Genomic DNA, 6,772 nt, shown 5'->3' with positions numbered 1-6,772 from the left:
CTTCTTCCTACGTGCTCAAAATCGTAGGTGCTGATTGGCCGAAGAGGAGTCCTGTGTATCTGCGCTCGATTGCTTTTCCTTCATCCTTAAACTACCCGGATGTCTGTCACAATAAATTGTGAGAACTGAATGTGAAGATATATAGAAATATATTCAATTTCAAATTATACTATTCAGATTCAGTTTTTCAATGCAATTATTCAAGTTTAAAATTCAAATTCAAATATAAATGATTCAAATTCAGTTTCTGGTGGCACATATTTCAGCCCATATCACTGTACCAACTGAACTGAGACGAGTTGAGTAGTGTACTATTGAAAGAGCTGACATATAGGCGTGAAATGGGCTATGGAAATGAGCGCAAAATTCGAAAATATAGATTAATTATCAACTGCATAGAAATCAACCTATGGTCAACAGTCACTTTTAATAGTGGAAAACAAAGCTTCTGCTTATTTTTCTTTGGCATAAATAAATGAGATATTGTTTGTTTACAACTGCGAATGCTATTTATTTCGTACTTCTGTCACCGTAGCGCTCCGTTCCTCCCATGTTGTCAACGCCTGAGTAGGAAAAATCCAATGCCGCCATGGTCCAATGGTCAACGGAACCGCTGCCGTGCTGCGCGCTAGTCCGTTACTGTCCGTCATTTTCACCTCCATTGGAATGAATGACTTCCGGTCAGTGTCAATCTATCAATGCGTTAGGTCGTGTACCTAGCTTAAAGCTCTCTTACTTGGGTCGCTTGGCGCGACCGTGTGCGTCCAGTCTGTTGCTCTGCGATGAGTGCGCGGAAGGGGCTGTCCGCGGCGTGGCAGAAGAGGGAACAGCGGGGTCGACTAGTTTGAAGAAGCTGGGCCTCAGTGGTTCAGTTTTCTTGTGGAGAAAGGGGGTTTTCTCCAACCTCTGCAGATATTGAGTAACAGCAGGGTTGCGCGGCGTTCCTCTGGTTTTCTGTGGAGTGTCAAAGCAGAAAGAAAAAGGTGTTTTTCCTTGTCTAGCGAAGAAAAAGGGCAGCCTAGGTGGGTTGAATTCAAACGTTTGAAGTGCTCCCTATCAGTAACTTGCGCACAGAAAGATTTTGGCTTCCTTCCAGCAGCTCTTCACACGGGATTGCGAGGGGTGTCAGAGTGCGGCGGTCTCAGTCTTGGTGTGTCAGAGGGAATTCCACCTGGATCTGTCAGCTGTCGCCCAATAGGGAGTAAGAGTTTGAATTTTGGAAGTGATTTACACCTTTGACAGTTACTGGACCGATGGAGACCTGGCGCGTTTCCTTTGTTTCCAGACTGGCTGGTTTGGTGATGGCATCTCTATTGTTTAAAACACGTGGCTGAGGTCCCAACACACGTGAACAGAACAATATATACAATATATAAACAACAGCAATAGATTTAGATAATTTCCATTTAACATGTTCTATATGTGGCTTCCAACATAGTTTATGATCTATAATTAGCCCTTTTAGCACTGAACACCATCAATTTTGTTTTATTTTCATTCAGTGATAACTTATTAACAGCAAACCATTTTTTCCACATGATCAATTCCCTTTCTACTGTTTTTAATAGCTCTTTCATGTCCTCACCTGAACAAAATCAATTTGTATCATCAGCAAATGTTACAAATTTCAACATATTAGATACCATACCAATATAATTCAAATAAAGTATGCATAACTTAGGTCCCAATACCAAACCATGTGAAACACCACAGGTTTCTCTTTTAAGATGTGATTCAGTATTATTATATGTATGCATCGTACACCTAGGCTATATCAATCATGTGTTAAAAAAATTGATGCCTGTTTTTCATTTCAGTGCCATGCTGGAAATTCTGTAGTGTTTTTGCACACATGCAGGATGTTTGCTCATCTGTTAGTTTTACTTTCTGTATCATTTCAGGATGTCATTATTCTGTTTTGTTGTCATTTTTTTCACCCAGCTCTTCATTTGAGTTTTATTTCTGTATTGTTTCTGACATCAATAAAAAGTTGAGATTTTAGAAATGTTTGGTTTAAGTAAGTTCAGCTTAAGTAAGCTAATTGAAACTGATCATTGAAACTAATGATTGAGGCTTAGGTTGTTGTTAGGTTGTTGTAAGCTACAGCCATCCCACACTGCAACAACTTTGGGGTGAGTGTTTGGGTTCTGTCTTGTGGTGTGTTCAGCCTGAATAGGTTTTGTGCTTGTTTTATTTATTTATTTATGCTAAATATGATGACATTACTGGGCATATGTTTAGATTTTTATTTGATTAATATATAATATTCTTTTTAGCTACAGGTTTGTAAAATGCTTTTCAGATAAAAGACAATGAGATAATAGATACTAGGGGTGGGGGACAAAATCCTTACAGCATATTGTCACTATATTTTTGTGTGGCAATATCGTATTGTCACACAGTGCCAAGTATCATTTTTTTTATTATGTAAATTATCAATATTACAAATACAAATAAAACTTTAAGTAGCCTACTAGAATAATATAATCAATTGCTTTTTCACACCATATGATACATTTTGCTGCAAAAAAAAAGGCTGAAGTGAGATGAACAGACTGAACTTTTTTTTTAATAGATAAAACAAATGTTGGCAAAGTTTCCCTTTGGGAACATTATTTACAGGTGAAAAGGGTAATAAATCACATCATATGTTATCACAATGCTCAGCATTTTGCAACATATTTAAAATTGCAATAATATTGTGTATCGTGACTTAAGGATTGTGATAATATGGTTTCAAGGATCCTCTAGTGATTTCCACCCCTAATACATACTAACTAAAACAGATATTGTTTTTTTTAAGGTCATTATAATTCATACAGTGGATTATAAAACAAATTATAAACATGACAAAAGAATACAATTGAAAAACTAATTTATAAAAATCTTTAAGATTTAAAGCATTATTATTATTATTATTATTTTTTTTTTTTTTTTTTTTTTTTTTTTTTTTGGCTAAGTGGGGGCAGCAGAACAACACTGTCAACCCAACACTGACATATCAACTTAATATGTTAACATGGCTGTGGTTAGTAAACAGTTGCAAACACATTCAGCAGTTTAAAAGCAACAGGATCATTCATTTGTTGTCATGTTTATCCATCTGATAAATATTATTACAATGTTCACTTTCTTTTAAGCTCTGTTTTTAGTCTCCACTAACTCCTGAGAAGAAAATCTGTCTCTTAAGCTGCTAAATGCTCTACTGTGTTCACCAGCTCCTCTCTAACTGTCTGTCTGCTGTTTACTGCTGAAACTCAAGACCAAAGCAGTAAAATGTGGCCCGTAAACCAAAACAATGAACTGAAAGATGGTAAAACACTAAGAGGAACTACAGGGTTGGTAATAAGTCTGCAGGTTCATTACTGCTTGTTTAATAATCATTAATTAATCAATTAATGGAGAAGAATATTCAGAAATATAGCTCGAAGATTAGGTGAGGCCTCCAGCTGGATCTCAGTGTTCCAGTGTCCGTTGTTTTTTTTTTTGTTTTTTTTCATTTACACTTGTTGAATTTAAAAGTATTGAATGCTGTGACTAAACAGCCCATAAGTCTGTGGATACTGACCTGAAAACATTCATATTGGTTCAACCCCAGAATTACCTTAGCAGGGATGAGCCGCTGCCACTTTATAATATACATGTACAGTGTGAAAGAAACCTGGTTTGATGGAAAGAGGAAGTGAATTATTTCTGGCTACCCCTCGCTCTGTCAGCACTTCTGTGTTCTCTTTCTGTCACCATGTATTACTCCTGTGTTGGACTTTCCCCACTCTGCTCATATATGAGTGTTTTGAAAAGGACGCAGTGTAACTTTGAGTGTGCAGATGGTATAAAGTTAATGCAGAGCCTTGGAAAAGCTGTATGTTTTTATAAACAGGAGGAGGAATATTTTCACTGAATGTAAGAGATTCACAGATACACAAGGTATGTGTCTTTGTCTTCTCAGGCTCTAAGTAAATAATGGCAGTAACTAGAGCTGGGTTTTGAATCACGTCACTCTGATCAAGTCTGAAAACTGTCACCCACCTAAAAGTTGACACTGAGTGTTGATTCAACAAACTCGGCAGCTTCTGAGTCTTGGTGACTTAAATTTAATTAGATTTCACCTGATTTTTAATTGTAGTACGATAAGTTTGGCAAAGTTCTTGTGTGACTGTGTATTCTAAAGACAGCAGTGGGCATAAATGTATTAGAGAAGACCTGCCATCATTTGTTGTATAAATGCCGACTGTAAGTAAGCACATATGGTACAGGGTTGTGTCTAGAGTTCAAGGAGGGGATGCTGCTTTATGGAGGATTGATTCTATATTTAACATTGTACTGTCTAACTACTGGTGTCTTCTTTAACCATAAATTGACAGCCAGCCAAACTCCCAAATAATCAGCATGAGATTCAGGATGTAGCTTACTGAGCTCCACTTTACTTTAGACTTGAGGCATGCTGATACATCAAGGTGTAAAACTGCAATAATAACAAAATACAGATTGCATTAGGCTTACTAAAGTAACTATATAGTGCAAGGAATCACTAAAAGAAATAGCTAGTACAACAGCTAAGTACTTGAAATCATCTAATATTTAAATAAACTAGATCGCATCTGCAACAAATTCTCCATGAAAGATAAACTTGTTGGCAGTGGCAGAATCAGAGGATTACAACGGATGATGTAGGCTACACCATGCTTGGCTGCTCACATGTTTTAGCATAGGCTATTAGCTGCGTCTCATTTCCTGTTTCTCTCATTTCCTGTTTCTCTATGTAAACACAACATCGCGCCAGAAGGTGGCGCCAAACAATTAAACATAAAGAACACTGCCTGGAGGGCAGAACACTCTCCGCCTGGTGTCTGTGATGCCACTATTAAAGATACAGATTATCTATAACTTAACTAACTATAAATCTATAATGATAACTTATCTATTAGCTCAATGTTCAGTCCTCTTTAGGCAACCGAAGGAATGACTTCTGAGATGGGACGCAGGAATGTCTTCGGATTTCCTTGAGATGAGATCTTCACTTTGACCTTCCACACCTTTCCATTCTGGCTTGGAAAGGTGGATGTTACGAGTGCCATAGGCCACTCGTTCCTTGTGATTTGGCTGTCTTTTAGTAGCACTACATCTCCTTTCTGTAGGTTACGATGATCCTCGTTCCACTTGTGGCGACACTGAAGATAAGGGAGATACTCCTGTCTCCATCGGGACCAAAACGCGTTGGCAAGAGCTTGCACCTGTTTCCATTGGCTTCGGTGAATGTCCTGTTCGAGAACTCTCCAGGTGGAGCACCAACCTTTTGTGTATAAAGCACTGCAGGTGTCAGGATGAAGGGGTTATCTGGGTCAGAAGAGACTGGAACCAGGGGTCTGGCATTTATTATAGCTGATACCTCAGACATGAGAGTGCACAGGACCTCGTGGGAGAGGCGGATGTGTTGTTGCAGCAGCATGGAGTCAAGTATCCTGCGAGCTACTCCAATCATTCGCTCCCAGGAGCCTCCCATGTGTGATGAATGAGGAGGATTGAACTCCCAGGAACACCCCTGCTCACTCAGGTATCTCAGGACACTGGATCCTCCCTGTTTGGTCAGCCCAAGCTCGTTGGTGACGCCCACGAAATTGGTTCCACGATCTGACCTCAGTTGCTTCGCTGGTCCACGGATTGCGAAGTACCGCCTCAGAGCATTGATGCAACTGGAAGAATCTATGGACTCGATTACCTTGATGTGCATCGCTCTGGTGCTCATGCAGGTAAATAGAATTGCCAAATGCTTGCTCTCAACAAGCCCACTTCTTGTGCGCCTTGCGGTAACTTGCCAAGGGCCGAAGACGTCCAAGCCCACGTAGGTGAATGATGGAGACGTGCTGAGGCGTTCGGGTGGCAAGTCTGCCATGGTTTGCACCTACATCTTGCCACGGAGCCTTCGACAGGAGATGCACTTGTGTAGGATTGAGCCAATAAGCCTTTTGTATCCAATGATCCATAGGCCGGTGGACCTGATGGCCCCTTCTGTGAAATGACGTCCTTGATGTTTTGACTTGCGCATGGTGGTGGCACACCGCCAGAGTAGAGACGTAGCTGTGTTTAGGTGAAACTAGGGGGTTCTTCTTGGCATGTTCCAGTGGTGCATGCTGACGGCCCCTTCTGTAAAATGACGTCCTTGATGTTTCACCTGCGCGTGGTGGTGGCAGCGCACCAACAGAGTAGAAACGTAGCTGTGTTTTGGTAAAACTAGGGTGTTCTTCTTGGCATGTTCCAGTGGTGCATGTTTGAGTCGCCCCCCAGTCCATAGGAGGTCTGCCTCAAGCACAGGATGGAGTTCAAAGAGTGAACTACTCTTTGGGAGGGGCTATCAGAGAGGGCAGAGAATTACACAGGGAAAGCCACCCTCTGAACTGCCTTTATGATGACGTCCATAGCTTGAGAGAGCTTGTCAGAGGTGCGAAATTGGTTGCACCGATGCCACCCTCTACATCCTTTTCCATTGTCTGGAGACTTGTGTGAACAAGTGATGTGAATAAGGAAGGCAATGGCTCTGAGCAGTGAGTCCCATGTAGAGAAGCGCTTGAACCTGTCAGCGGTGAGGCTCTGCTTTTGAACTTGTGCAGGGTTCAACGCTAAGGTTTTTTTTCACTTGCCCGGTCGGGCAAGTTGGTCAGAGATCTACTTGCCCGAAGTCAGTTTTTACTTGCCCTAAAAAAATTGTTTAATTTAAGTGGCTATCAATTAACAAAGACTGCAGTTATTTTTATGTTATATAATCTTTATTCAC

The 6,772-nt window shown here is 40.4% G+C and overlaps 1 protein-coding gene across 2 annotated transcripts in view; it reads left to right on the top strand.

Moving 5' to 3' along the window:
- Positions 1–6,772, top strand: part of LOC126402563 (rho guanine nucleotide exchange factor 10-like) — an 80,531-nt gene that overhangs the window by 56,575 nt on the left and 17,184 nt on the right. The window lies entirely within an intron of this gene.

This window comes from Epinephelus moara, chromosome 16, assembly GCF_006386435.1.
Source record: "Epinephelus moara isolate mb chromosome 16, YSFRI_EMoa_1.0, whole genome shotgun sequence".
In the NCBI taxonomy this organism is placed as follows: domain Eukaryota; kingdom Metazoa; phylum Chordata; class Actinopteri; order Perciformes; family Serranidae; genus Epinephelus; species Epinephelus moara.
The sequence above is the reverse complement of the archived record's forward strand: the minus strand, read 5'-3'. Positions and strand labels throughout refer to the sequence as shown.